General features: G+C 38.7%; 1 protein-coding gene and 1 long non-coding RNA gene across 2 annotated transcripts in view; one reads left to right on the top strand and one right to left on the bottom strand.

Moving 5' to 3' along the window:
* The window catches only part of LOC137179643 (teneurin-3), a 370,272-nt gene extending 356,488 nt beyond the window's left edge, over window positions 1–13,784 (bottom strand). The window contains exon 1 of the mRNA XM_067584473.1: window positions 13,443–13,784. The gene's annotated coding sequence lies outside the window, so the exon portion shown is untranslated. The remainder of the gene's footprint in view (window positions 1–13,442) is intronic.
* Window positions 1–15,321, top strand: part of LOC137179644 (uncharacterized) — a 178,270-nt gene extending 162,949 nt beyond the window's left edge. Inside the window, exons 2-3 of the long non-coding RNA XR_010927851.1 lie at window positions 13,999–14,147; window positions 14,507–15,321. This is a non-coding gene — a long non-coding RNA (uncharacterized lncRNA). The remainder of the gene's footprint in view (window positions 1–13,998; window positions 14,148–14,506) is intronic.
* Window positions 15,322–15,625: the final 304 nt, after the last annotated feature.

The raw sequence follows: 15,625 nt of genomic DNA, 5'->3' as shown, positions 1-15,625 counted from the left end.
CGAAAGGACAGGTGTGTATTCAAGCAAAACCTCTCTCTGTGTCACTGTCAGTGCGTGTGTGTGTGTGTGTGTGTGTGAGTGTAGATTTGGCTGAGGGTTATGCTCTTATGTACATTCATTGCCAATGTGCACTCAACGATGTGCATGAACCTCCCTCTGTCATCCACACACACACACACACACACATATGCAGAAGCTATTGTCATTGTGTCAGTAATCTATGGCATATCCAATGTGACAGTAAACACACCCTCTTTCTCTGTGACACACACACACACTCAGATGCTTTCACATCACTGGAGAAATGTTAGGACAAGCCAATGTCATCCCTCTGTAGTGGTATTGTTCTGTCTTCTCTCCATCACTGTCTCTCACTCTCCCCGGGCAGAAAGGATGTCCCCATGTCTTGCCAGCTAGGACACAGCTCCCCCACAAATCACCTATGCACACACAGTCACATGCTATCCAGCTGTAAGTGTGACCATGTGGTGTAAATGAATACCCTCGTGGACATAGTACACATTTTGTGGAAATGTAAAGGGGTCATTTTGACAGTTACTACCAACTGCTGCAACATTTTAGTTTGATGTAACATCTTTGTTCCTCACAGCTGGTGAAATTTTGCTTTTGCCTTCTAAAGCTCGAATGGACACCCCATAGAGCAGTTCTAGTCACAGGGCTGAAAATTCATTGTTTGTCCTGCGGATGGTGCTAAATGAAAGCCATGGGGACGGTAAAAAAGTGTCAATTCTAAAAGATGTGCTCAGCAAATTTTGTGACAATCTGCCCATTAGAATATGAATTCTCTTTTTTTCCCCAAAGTTGACATTGTGGCCTGATGGTGGTGCGAGGAAAGTCCATACAGTTCCCACAATGGGAAAAGGTTATTCCTCTGGGGAGCATGGATGTGCTCAGTGAACGGCCCTCTGCCCCTTGATACTTCCTCATCAGGTGTTTGTACCTGCTATGATGTTTAGACATTATATCTTCCTTGGGTATTCTTAGCTGCTAGGACATTTAGACATTACATCTTAATCAGGTTTATGCAACTGTGATGTTTTGACATTATATCACCATTATGTATCTGTTGCTAAATCTTTGTATGAAGCAGTAATATCAGCATTCTGTCATTGACAGAAAAGATGCTCACACTCAGCCTGATTGCATCCTGATACACAACACAAACTCTGAACAACAACCCACATTAGCTTTCCTGCTAAAGTCTCCTTCTTATCTAATGTACAAACATGAACATACATACATACATGCAAATGTTACTTCTGGTCCCGTAAGATACTGGTGTGGTCCTAACTCTTCAATACCACTGCTAACAACACACTGTCTGCTAGGGATGTGCAGAGAGCCCAGTTTTTGCATTTGTATCTGTATTGTTGAGGCAGAAAAATTATTTAGCCTATATTTTTATTTGTATTAGAATAAAAGTGGAAAGAGGTTTAAAAATCCTGTTATTGTTTTTATTATGCTTTTAATTTTAGAAAATTAAAGTGTTACAATAATAATTTTCATTTATTGCCTATTTTTTTACAACCTAACTTTGTGGAAAGGAGAAGGGGAATAACAGGTTATGGAGAGTCCCTTGAGAGCACTTTGCGTGGGTCAGTAACTCAGCTTTATCTCTGGGGAAAACCCCCAACTCCAGGAGTGATGTCCAAATAAGGAAATGTGCGTCATGTAGCAGGTGGATGTGACTCCCTTTGTTGACACTTGCTGATAGACACAACAGCGGAGCAGAGGAGAAAGACTGAGATAGCGATGTAGCCAACCTGCGTGCTGGTATGTGACATGTTTGTTTTGTTTCTTCCTGAAAACAAATAATTTTTGAAATATTTGTACGAAATAAATATTTGTAAAAAAAACCCAGTATTTGTGCTTTGCCGAATAACATATTTGTATTTGGGCACACCCCTACTGTCTTCCCATGAACTGCAGCTACAGCGCAAGTTTGTTTGCTTATGGACGCCGCGTCAAGCAGCACAGAGCAGATCGAGCTGGGCGGAAGTCAGACACAGAAACAGCATTGAGCATCCGGTCAATTTTCAAAATAAAACACCCCGTGCAGACTCCTGGTCGTATATATCAACAATAAACGCAATTAAAACAGACGAATAAAGAAACCATTTAACTACGCAGCCTACTTAACCACAGCAGAAGCACAAAGATCAAGGAAAATGACCAAATCAACGAAAGCTGAGCAAGTAAACAAAATTGGACAGTTTAGTTGCCCTGCTACTGCAGTAATTACGGTAGCCTTAAGGCACTTTGAGCTTCAACTAGGCTGCTGTAATTACTGTAGTAGGAGTGCAGCTGACTTTAAACGGCGGATGGCTTCCTCGCAGTGAAGATGCTCCACTTCTGACACACTCCCGGTGGAATAGGGCGCTGTGCAGAGGATGGAGCAAAACCACGTCGGAGCTGGAACACGGCGCACACGTGCCCGGTGGAATCCCGGGGTTTGGCATGCAAGGTCAAAATATTATAATTAGACATTACTAAATAAATCTGTGAGCATCAATTCCGTGTACAGGAATATTTCTCTGGAGCTGTGTTTTCTTTCTTATCAACACACCTGATACAATATCAGGATGCAAATATATTGTGTTGTAGTTGAATAAGAGATAGAGACATAACTGCGCAATATATTGTAATAGAAGGCCGGTATCGAATAAAACATGCAGTTATATGCATCGAAAACTTCGTTTTTAGTGTTGGCTTGATACTGAAAGTTTTGCATGAGGCACCTGGGGAAAAGGAAATGGAAGAAAAAGTATGTGTGTGTATGTGTTGCTCCATCTCCATTACCGACTGAACTCAGGAAATGGACTCTGACAGTCCTCACACATCTTTTGTCAAATATGGCTCTCTCTCCCTAAACCACTAAATGCCTAACCTGAACCTCATAGCCCACTAGTGTCCACTGCAATGTGTGTGTGTGTGTGTGTGTGTGTGTGTGTGTGTGTGTGTGTGTGTGTGTGTGTGTGTGTGTGTGTGTGTGTGTGTGTGTGTGTGTGCATAGCTGGAGTTTTTATCAACATCTGTGTGCTGAAGAGTCCTTTTCTAAAGACGACAGGGTTTACGTTAAATGTCTAAACACAACAAAATAGATAGATGGACCTTATTCTTCTTTTTCTGTCTTTCCTAAGTAGAAACCTTATCTTGTGATACACACACACACACACACACACATTCACTCACACACAAACAGATATGCAGTCCACAGTGTTCAAGTTCAAGGGGTTAGGTGGCTTGAAGGAATGTTCCACATGCAGGAAAATAGACAGACATACAGCTATGAAAATAAGTTCGAAACCGCTCGGGGAAGTCCCTGTGTCAGGGCAGTTTCCCATGTACCTATGTGCACACACACACACACACACACACACACTGCACAAATTCCCATTCACAGATCAGTTTACTAATGGATATGCGTTAAGTGCCAGATGAACTTGACTGGACTTGCCTAAAGGGGGGCTTAAATGTGTTTTCTTAGCTGATGTGTGTGTGTGTGTGTCACTGAGGTAATTGAGTCTTTCTTTTTTCGTTGTTATAGAACACATAATGTGTGTAATCCTGCCCATCTTGATCCTGATGCATTTCGCTAGTGTCTTTCTATGTAGGATTTTCTGCACATATGGACAAATGATTTTTATATGCAGTCACATTGTGGACAATGTAATCATCACAAAAGAGAAACTTGGCCAATACCCTATTGGTCAAAAGCTTCTGCCCACAACTGTGTTTTTTGATGGTTCTGAAAATTGCCTTAGCAGTATTGATTATATGTAAGGTGCTGTGAGGCATGACATATATACAGCTATTCATATTCTACGCTCTACATTGATTTCAGCTCAGGTGTGTGTATCAGGTATTGGTGGATATGAAAGCTATCTGTTTGCTGTGGTTATGGCTGGTGCCATGTATTTTAGAGGTAATTAATACCAACATACCAAAGATGGGTTTTTACAGTCACATTTGAAAATGAAAAGAAACACAAAACCTCTTTTAACAGTTAATCCAATTCAGAGAGTGCCCACATGAGACACTGAGGGTCGGTCACATTCATGCCTGGCTGGCAAGTGTGAATCAAATGTTTGGGTTTGCAAGACGAAGATTGACTGATATGTTTGCTTCTATCCAAAATCTGGATAAAGTACAAAGAAATCTTTTAGTTTCTAACATGTAACCGCGGACCTTTTAATACCATCAGACAAAAAAAACCCAACAAATATGAATGTGTTTTTTAATGTGTTCTAGGGCAATAATCGTTTTCAATTGACTTCAGCACTTTGAGAAAATCAACTTGCACAGATTTGATATTTGCTTGAGTAAGGTAATCCATCAAAGTGAACATTCTATACTTTTTGACAAAGTTACACTGTTATTACAGTTGGTTATGCAGTGCAGACTTTAAGAATGCATTACCAGCTGCAACAAAGGTAACCCTGACAACAATATAAATGGATAGAATTTAAAGCAGAAATCTGCCTCTCCAGCAGCAACATGTACAGTAATTGGCAAAAGTAAAGATTGCAGAGTTGTTGTGGATGGTAGCATGGCTGTTTGAGTTAGCAACTGCGAATTTGGAAATGTTCCTTTACTTACCTGCTGGTATAAATTCATAAATGTGAGGACCTTTGCAAATTTTATGATGGTGTGAATGTATAAGATAGCAGGAGCAGAGATGTAGCAAAACAATCAAATGAAGAATTTGGAAAATCTAATTCTAGCCTATGGAGTTGCAGGAGATTCTAATGGTAAAGAGAACAGGGAAATGTAGTTTTATTTTAAACATTGCTATTTATGGTTGAACTTATATGTGAGACTGTGAAGTCTGTTCTGAAATACATGTGGCCTGATGTCTCAAATGTAGTGGTGGCTGGGGAGAAGTCTGCCGTGTTAAGGCATTTACACACCGGGGGTGTGAACGCAAGTCGATCATCATCATCATCATCACTGGATGATGTCAAGATCATACAGTGATCTTGTCCCTCTTCTCCTCACTTGACAAAATAAGACAAGAGCACTATATCCATTCAATCCACACTGACTCCAACTTGTGTTCAGCGTCTCTGTCCACAGAAGCAGCCGTCTGTCAGCTGCCAGACAAACTGCCTTCACCAGGCTGACTGACAGCAAAATGAGCTGTCACTAATTATTTTGCAAATTCATGTTTCTGTGTTTCTCTCGCAAATGCGTATCACTGTCAGTGTGAATAGTTTTGATGTGAACTATTCGCAGGCGAGTATTTTGCATTTCCGTGTCATTTATTCATAGCATCCCTGGTGTGTAAAAGCATTTAGTCTGTCTCATTATTTATGTAATTGATCAGCAGAGGAACAAAGTCCTAGTGATCAATGTGAATGTTATCAGTTTACAGTGGTTGGGATTAGTATGTCACATATTGGAGAGGTAATCAATTATTTGAAGAAGGAGAGGTTGACATAGGTGGAATTGGGATATTAATTGCACTTCTGGATGAGCTCATTTTGTCACTTGTGGAGAATACTAAATATGAACCTTTATTGACTTTAAACGGAGTGTGAAAATTGTCATGTTGGAGGTAAACTGAACTTTGTTGAGTATTTTTGTGCATCACATCCATTTAACAAGATGAAAAGTCTTCTTAATCTCCAATTTTAATTGATTTATTTTCCAAAAGTGCCCAAGTGTTTTTGTTCTTCTGAGTCTTTCCACAAAAGGACAAAATATTTGAATTTTCATTAAGGATTGTACAACAGAACAGGTTATTGAATTTCCAGATTCAAAAATGTGTGAAGTTCTTCCTCTGGTAAGCACAACAGAGGATTCATTCTCTAGATAGATTATGAATTCCCACAACACATAACCTGCTGTTCTATATCTGTTACACAAAGTGGACAACTTGACCTGAGAAATGTCCAAAAAGGAAAGGGATCATCATCTGGAGAGAATGAATGTGCTAAGTAAATTTAATGTCAATCTGCTCAAAAGATTGATTTTTTATGTGTGAGAAACTTGGCCTGAAGGGGTGCTAGGGGAAGGTCAAGGGGTCACCAAAATCACCTGAAAACACACATGAATATTCATATTAAATTTGATATGCTTGCACATTTGCTTGCTCAAATCCTCCTTTGCATCTGTAACCTTAGGACTCCTGACTTCTGGCAGGGAAGAAATGATAGAAAACAAACAAAAAAAAGAAAGAAAATAGTTAAATTATCACAGCCATTTAACAACCAAGCAAACGCAGCAAAGGAGTCTTGCTTCTATTGAAGGTGGCTTTGGGAGGAAGAATGAAAGGGCAAAAAGAATCAAACAATGTGGTGGAAGAAAAAAAAGAAGCTCCAGTAAACACCATTTTCATGAAATATGGCCAATATCCAGCAGGTAGATTTTTGCCTTTCGGGGCAGAGTGTGTGTGTCTGGGGAGAAAACTATCCGAGCTGGGGGATCCACACTAAGTCCTGCTGACTGTGCGCTTTTACATGGAAAATAAAAGGAGATGGGAGGCTGTATGATAGAGCCATTTACACACATACACACAAAAATGCACATATGTCCCCATACACACACAGCTTATTGTTCTTCAAGGCAGTTCATCTCCTCTATCACCAGCTTTATGTTGTCAGGTGCACTGGTTTCTGTCATCATTATAGCAGTTGAACTGTTTCCTCACACATGCCTCCACTACATCAATATCTATAAAACTCTGTGTTATTACAGAGAAAACGTCCCCAACTCTGCCCAAACAGAGACAAGAAATCACATTTTAAGTCACTGACATGGCAATTTCAAAAGCATTTTGTAATAATAATGTCAGTGTAGGCACTGATGCCGCAGTATTCTGGAAGAAATCTAAATGGAGACAAAACGCTCCTTTAAAGATGATTACACATGGCTGGAATTGCATTCAATAATCACAATATGTATGTGTACTAGGCTCAAAAGAAATGCAAACCTGCTATTTTGCATCAATATCTCTTTTAGTTCTGGAAAGATAAACTATTTCTAAAATTCAACCCTAATGGGAGACAGGAAATCTTTTTAAGAAGCAGTAACCTGTAGTTTAGTTTAATGTCATCATACAAACTGAATAGCCAGCATTCATTTGGCTTAACTTATTGGTGAGTTGTAGAAATGAAGATGCAGGTTTATTCCACTGTTTTATTGAATAATGTGTTCTGATTTTACTGTTAATGCTTTCTAAGGTCTGTTATTTCTGTGTAATGGGAATATTTCATTTTTCATGATTTATAATCATATTCATTTTGCTATTTTCAGCTTATTATGATATAATTTGAAAGTGCAGGTCAATGACTGCACTCAGTCACAAAAATACTGTCCTTATGGTGGGGTTGCCAGTCATTCTCTACGAAACCCAACATGGTTTTGGAAGTTTTGTTTGCTAACTAACTAGATGTGCAAGGAAAGATAGCTTTGAAGCTGTCTGACTTTTTCCCCACTTATGACAGAGATAAAGCAACAGATTCTTTACTGGACACATACATGAAATTGTTATTGATTTCTTAGCTGGTTGGATTAGACAAAATTCAAAATATCCAAAATCTATCAGAGAAGAGAATAAAACACAAGGTAAAATGAAAATTGCAAGTCGTAACTAGACATATGTGGACGATGCATATTTTCTCAAATTACTGCCAAATATGAATTTAGGATATTGTGAATATTAATATAATGATATATTGTAACCTCAGATGTAGACAATGATAAAAGACCACAGAGAGAATGATTCTGGTGCATTAAAAACTGTCCTTGCTTTCTCTCTGAGACAAAAGTGACAAGCCAACTTTGTTTAACCTCTGCCTCCATGTTCACCTTCAGGAAAGTTCTGCAGATTGACGGGTTATTGATTTGTATAGTTCTTAGGGCCTTAGTGGTCTGTGGTGGGTCTTTCCTGTGGAAAAGGCCCTGGTGCACAGGAAGTGATGCCTTTTATGTTCTGCTTTATTTTGGAATGAAACAGAGGAACAGTTGTGTAGTTGTATGACATTTGGGTTAAAATGAGGCTGCATTTGTCTGGCAAGTGACAGTATTTTAGAATTCATGTGTGGATATAACCTCTGTTTTAACTGCATTTCAATATTTATACATTTAAAAAGTTTAATGAAAGACCTGCCACATCTAAGCAATAATGTGACTGTTATGTTATATGTATATTAATGTGACTGATAGTAGAATGATCTAAAACTATGCATGGATGAGAAATAATGTGTAAAGCTGAGCACTCACACTGAGACACCTAAACTTTCTAAGATGATTACACATGCTGAAATATTTATGCAAGATAAATAAAAAGATCCCATTCAGACATTTTTTTTTTCAGATTATAGATAGGCTATATGTTTTGTCCACTAAAAAAGTTCAATTACCTTGTTAAAATCCTTAAAATGGCATATCCTTCATCTCCCTCATTGAAAAATCCAGAAGCTATGAATATGTAAATATTGTTTATTCACAACTGCTCAACACAAGATGTGATGTCACAAATCATGCTCATAGGTACATGTCTTTAAAGGATAAGTTCACAATTTTTCTAATGCGTCTTAAAACAACAGTCAGGTGTCCATATGAAGAGTGAAAGAGGTTTTGCTCACTGTAATTATTCCTCCTGTTCATACTGGATATTAAAAGATCCTTCAAATGTGCTTTCAATGTAAGTGATGGAGGCCAAAATTCACAGTGTGTCCACACAGTCATTTAAAAGTTGATGTGAAGCTTCCATTAGGCTTCAGCAGTCTGAGTTAGTCATATCAAGTGGATATCTGCCACATTTACAGTCTTTTTAGCATCACATTCCCTCTTTGTGTTTCCTCGGACAGTGTTTCCCTATTGAGCTGTATAAGTATAGAAGTATAATAGTAGAAGTATAGTAACAAAAAGAGGAACTTCATATTAGCTTCAGATAATCTTTTAAATGCATTTTTGCACAGAAGTAGGACTGAGGATTTTGTCCCCCATCACTTACATTACAAGTGCATTATGAAGGGATCTTCTAATGGTCAGTACGAACGGGTGGAATGATTACAGCAAGAAAAACATGTGTCAATGTTCAATTGGGCACCAGACTTGAAAACCTACAAACCATTATCAAACCAAATTTGGAAGGTGATGTCTGTCTCAGCTGTCAGTCACAGTTCCAACAATAAAAAAAACATGTGGGTAAGATTACAGAAACCTGTCTAACACTAAACCACAAAGCCACTTCTAGAGGTGCTAACATGCCTCCCAGCTACACAGAGACAGTGCAGTGGAAGCTACAGGATTATGGCAATGATGTGTTCATAACTTACTGAGTTATGAACACAGCTTTCCATGGATCCCCAGCTTCACTTTTGTGCTTTGCAATTACGCTAAACATGTCAAAATGTGTCAGCATGTGATGCTCTTTGGCACATCCCCTACATGCAGTGTCGTACATTATCCATTTGCTCCTCATTTTCTTCAGCTTGTACTATTTTTGTGGTCTGACAGCTGTATTGTGAACATTCTGCATCATAAGTCACCTTGTCTCGACTTACTTTCAAATCATTTATTTTATAGTAATATGTTCTTATGGTCTGCTTTTACCTTTTTTGTGTTTTTACTTTTATATTGTATTATTGTTCTTTTTGTGTAGAAAAAAATAATCATTTCTATCATGGGGGTGCGTGCATTGTTTGCTTGTTGCTTTTGGTGTTAAATGTATATATTGTCCTGCCATGTGTGAAGTGGATTAGTTTGTAGAATGTAAAGGCTTTGAGACAGGCTGTGAAATAAATTAACTTGAACTGTCAAAAATGCTATTGGCAAAAGATTTACTGGGGAACATTCAGTGATCTGTAATAATTTCAGAGGTGTTTGGTGATTATAATCCCGTTGAAATCTGCAATTTCTGTAAATTATAAAGTGCAAAGAGACTATTGTGAGTACTCAGTTTCCCATCTAACTCTACTGTCACTCAGAACGTTGATATTGGATAATTCTGCTAAACTGTGGATTGTAGGGGCCAATAAAGAATGGCTAAAGGTTAGGTTATGGTTAGGTAAAGATCATGGTTATGGCTAAAATGTTAGAAAATGAACAGTGGTCTTCTGTGTCAAAGTCCCATGCTTTGATGAGCCATCCATCCAATCCAAACTCCTCCCAAAGAGGTTTTACAACACTAATAGCAATGTCATGCTTTCCTAAGTTGTGAAGTTTATAAGTAAGTTGTATATGAATTATCCATAATATGAACATAATTCCTGTATTAATCTAATGGAAAGTGAGTTCTCCGTAACTCGAGTTGTGATTCTGACGAGCTCTCTGCATCATAAAGGACTTGCACCATCCCAGGCCCCCCCCACCCCCCCCCCCCCGCCCCCGTCATCAGCCTCCTGCCATCTGGCAGCAGATACAGATATAGCTGCTTGGACAAGCAGATTGAAGAACAGTTTCTTTTTGGGAGCTGTTGTTCAATTGGATCAAGCCCCCGTTACATTGTCCCTTGCACCCCCATAACACTGACTGGGGGCTGCACTATAATTCTGTTGTCTTAAACAATACCAATAAAGCTGATTCTGATTCTTTTTCTTCTGATTTTCAGCACAAACTTCTGTCTTGCTTAATCACAAACAGCTCTGTGAATGCATGATATTTTCAGTGACATTTGTTTTGTGTGTGCACAAACGCGGGAGAGTAATTTATTTATTACTGGGTATGTGGTCCCTATTTAATGTTAATCTAGTGTCAGTAGGGTTGTAAAAAAACATGCTAGCACAGTACTCTTGTCATGTTGGGACCAAAAATGAGTACATGTAGATTGGAAAACACACCAGTCATGCTGGGAGCCACTAAAAACAAGTCCATGACCCATTTTTTGGTCCTGACCCATCATTAAAGGCCTACAGCAATGAGGACAGTGAGAACAGGATAGAATTGCCTTGAATATTTAAGTGGAATAGAGGGCTATCCTCTGTGTGATATATTGAATCCCAAGCCAAGCCATTTGATGGTTGCAGTATTTGAAGAATCACAGGAGGGGGCTGCTTGAAAATCCCCTACTGTGGCGGCTCTTTAAACTTTTTCAGCCTGGGACAGAAATTGAATAAATTTAGCTTCTCCCATGGACTCAAGCTCATTAGGACGCTCTCTTGTTATGGTGGGACCCACCAAAAACAGGGCCCATGACCCACTTTTGGGGTCTCCACTCATAATATGAAGAAATGTTTCACTTTGGCAAAATAATTCAAATTTACACTACTGTACACAGAGTACCTCTGTTGGCCCCTTGACTTCTGCACATTTTCTACTTGTACATATAAAGTATGCTTTCACCACCGGTACAGGGACTTCTGATTTTTTCTCAACACTTTCAAGATTTTCCTGAGGTTAAAAAAATAAACCTTGTAAATATATTATTGAAACTAATCAATTTTAATTACTAGATGTTAAGGGCATAATTTTCAAATCATGAAATAAACATGAAATAAACATTGCTGATTACAGGACAGCTCATGTCGGTGGGTGCTGTGAATCCCTGTGAACAAAATCCAAACAAAAGCTAAGCAAAATGTATCAAAATTAAGCCAATGGGGAAGATGTGATAGACACCACAAAGAGTACTGTAAATGATTCCATACCTTAGCATTTGTGTATTTTACATACATAATGGTTTCATTAGTATGTGTTAAATGTTATGTTTACACTGAGCTCATCAAATACTGTCAGTGTCTAACATTTTTTTAGTGTAATGAACTTACTCAGCACTATGTATTGTGCTTCTTGTTGGAATGTGCGATGAACTATTTGCTGGGAGACGTCATGGAATATTTAAAATTTCCTTAAAAGCATTTAGTTTTGTACAAAGTCAAACATGTCGAATAAGGATGCTGGTCGGGGTAAAAAATGTTTGGTTCAGTATGAATAAAGACTTGATAGTACTATTAATGTATTTGCTTTGTTTGTTTGGCCATGTATACAATGCAAAGACAACAGCAAAGTTTAAAAAAAAATCCCATCATAAAACAGGCTGCATGGTTATAAGCCAAGAGGCTTATTGTGCCACTCCCCTTGATAGGTTTACATTATTAATATCATTAACACAAATACAAAAGCACCCAAAGCATTTTCAGGGTTTCCCTTGGAGTTCTATCCTTGTCAGAGCACAACACCATCCTCATAGGCATTAAGGATTTCTAATTGTCCTGACAAACCTAGAAGCTCTGCTGTCAGCACAAGTCGGAAAACATTTACTGGGATAGAACCAGGTGAACTTTTCGACTCTGCCGTCCTCAGAGCTCCTTTGAGTTGGGTAAATTACAGAGCAGTTTGCTTTGGGATTTGCAGGTGGCACTATCAGATTTGAATCGGTTGCTATGGGATTAGCAGTTAACTGTGTTGATTTATTAGAAACAATAGTGACACTGCATATCTTGCAGCCTGCTATCTCCACATTTGGTTCACTGGAACGCCGTGCATGCACATGAACATGTGTGTGCATCAGTGGCGGCTGGTGACTCAAAAATTCGGGAGGACAGGAGGAAAACCAACATGGAATCTTACAACAAACCGCATCAAACCGGAAATCGGAGGAGTGGGAGGCAATTTTACATGCCAATAAAACTATTTGCTTTCAAAAACAAAAACCCCTGAGTGGTGAAAAGGCTGCTTCTTTAAATACATTTAGCATATACATATTGTTTCTAAACAAAGAAGTGATCATTTTAGCCGTGGAGTGGTTCAGAATGTGTCATTTTACCAACAAAGTGAAATTCAAATTTATAATATTGTTCTATTATGACAACAGATTTATGTTCTCATCAAAAACAGACAACATATCACATGATTTACATGTTTTCTGTGTATTTTCTTAGTGTACAGAAATCTATTAAGTAGCACAAAGCTTATAATCTGATACAAGTACAGATCAGTGCTGAATACAAGAAAGACTGAACACTAAAAACATTCACAGATCTAAAAGTGTAGGTTCACATCAGAAAGTATTAATGCATGTATCAAATACATGACTTACACACTCTTACCTATGTGCACGACATACAAAATATAGTCTACAAAGCTGACATGTTAACACTTATTATTCTCGTTATTTTAAGCTTATTACTCAATATACGACTCAGCTTTAAAAAAATAAAAAAATAAAAAAACAGAAGAAATTGTCACAACAAGCAGCCAGACCTCCTGCACACTCATTTACTAATCACACAACATCAACAGGTGACTGAACAACCACTCAATTAAAAACGGGATCAATTCCAAATGACTGAGTGAGTCCAGACAGCTCACTGTAACTTCAACAAGCAAACTACCTACAGCACATTATATGATCTCTGCTGCATTCTTGTTAAGGAGATAAATTCACACAACAGCCATACAGAGAGACATTTAACCATGAGATGAAATTAGCGACCAAAGAGACAGAGAGAGAGAAGCTGTACCTGACTCACGTTATCTGACGGTTTCTTCTTTCTTTCACGAAGATGAAGTATTGATGTACTGATGAAGTATAACGTCCATTTGTTGCTGTTGGTCATTTTGTTTGTTAGTTAGCAGAACTTTGTGGCTGCTGGTTAACCAGTCTGATACATGGACTGAATATAAATATGGACGACGCGTCTCCACTTCCTACCGCTGTGCAAAAGTGGAGCCAAAATATCACCTTTCCGAGAGCTGCCATGTTGCTTGTGTGACGTCATTTGGAGCCAGAGTGTGCGCAGCAGAGTCCATGGTAGAGTCGGGCGGTGGGATGACGGCCCGCGGAACACGCCCCCTCAGCCGTCCCACTGCATGACGGAGGTTTGAGAGCGGCTGTCATCCCCCCCCCCCACTATAGCTCACAAGTAAGACAGCAGTTATGAGTGTTTTATTGTTTTGGTAATACAAGCTAACATTAGCAACGTCATGCTAAACAAAACTTACGTTATTTTATTCTAACGTTAGGAATTATTGATAGCGAGATAGCGTTGGCAGGATAACGTTACATATTTTATTATCCGTTTGCAGAGTCAAGTACCGGAGGTTAGAGGAGGAGGAAGAGGGCGAGTTAGCGGTTCTGCGGCAGGCAGGGCCAGGCGAGGGAGAAGAGCAAACACCGGCACCGCGGAAGCAGGGCAAGAGGCTGGAAACCCTCCAAAGGGACCGAAGCGACTTAGGTTTGTGACGTTATTTATACAGTTATTTTATCATATTTACTTATAACTTTACTTTTAACGTTATCAAACGAAGAGAAATGTCCTCCCCTTGGATCCTCTTTACGGCTATAATGCGGGTTCTCTGTATAAATGAGGCTACTGAAAACATCAGCAACACTACTGAATGATTATATAAATACTATATAGGAACAGTATCGAGCAGCCTTTTTTAAAAAATCATGTTATTGTTGTAGACATGTTTGGGAACAGTGGACAGCTTACAATCCATATTCTGTACTGCCATTACCATATTGCCAACATATCATGAAACTTATAACCTATAAAGCCTTATCTGTGTTTTTCCTGTTTTATTTTTTCAGAAACTTCTTGAAGACATGACCTTGGAGGAGCACAGGCAGCTCACCAGTGAACTGCTTCAGAGGCAGCCAGGGTTCATTTTTGATGCCTTGATGATGCATCAGTGTAGGCATGGTGTCCCACCGTTTGCTGGAGTGCTAGGGGTACCATGGTGTACTTGTAGTAACTGTACAGACATGCCTACGGACCGGGAGAGGAAATGCTGTGGCCAGTACCCTGCAGATTTTGTAGTAATAATACCACACTTCTCCCAGTACTGTCTTGAAAATGATTTTTATGCATTCACAGGCGGTACTGGGAGGACATTATGGTATTAGGCCAAACCAGGAAGCCTGGGGATGACAACTGGGAGTACCATTATGCTGCCTATAGACATTTCATCTATTGACAGCATGGCTCTTTAGGCCAGGGAAACCGACTTGTCATCCCCAGTTGCTGTGTTTGGAGGATCAGGGACAAGTTCCCTGGTCCTCCAAAGACATCACACTGGTTTCACACCTGGCCTCTGAGTTTCCCTCCAGGTCCTCTGGAATGTCCACACAGTATCTCAGGCACTCGCACACCTGCCTGTTCACCATCAAGGCATCAAATCATCTCATATTTATTTGTTACATTTCTGATATTTTATTTATTTTATACTTGTTCTATACATTTTCTATATTTATATATTTTCAGAATAATTATTAAACTTTTTGTTTATATATATTCACATTTGTTCAACTTAAATGTGCAAGTTTAGCAAATAAAAGATATTCACCGGATGTGCTGTGATAATTGCAATGATAAACATATTAATATATACTTATACAATGACAGTATTTCCCTGCAATCAGTATATTGTCATTACCATTAATTTATATTGTCATTATTTATATTTAGAAAGCAACATAAAACAGTAGTGATGTTGGAATACCACTGATCCTCAGAACAGGGCACTGTAGTACATGTTATGAATTAATTTTCATTGCCACTACACGTTATGTTAACTGTAATTCACTAGTTTGAACCACAAAATAAAAATATAAAAAACAACACTAAAATAATGACATTTGTAATAAAAATATCTTTTATTTAACAGAAACATTTTTGGACACCCTTTTCAATCTGGACAATAAAAGGAT

This window comes from Thunnus thynnus, chromosome 3, assembly GCF_963924715.1.
Source record: "Thunnus thynnus chromosome 3, fThuThy2.1, whole genome shotgun sequence".
NCBI classification, from domain to species: Eukaryota; Metazoa; Chordata; class Actinopteri; order Scombriformes; family Scombridae; genus Thunnus; species Thunnus thynnus.
Note: the sequence above shows the minus strand (reverse complement) of the source record. Positions and strands in the feature narration are given on the sequence as shown.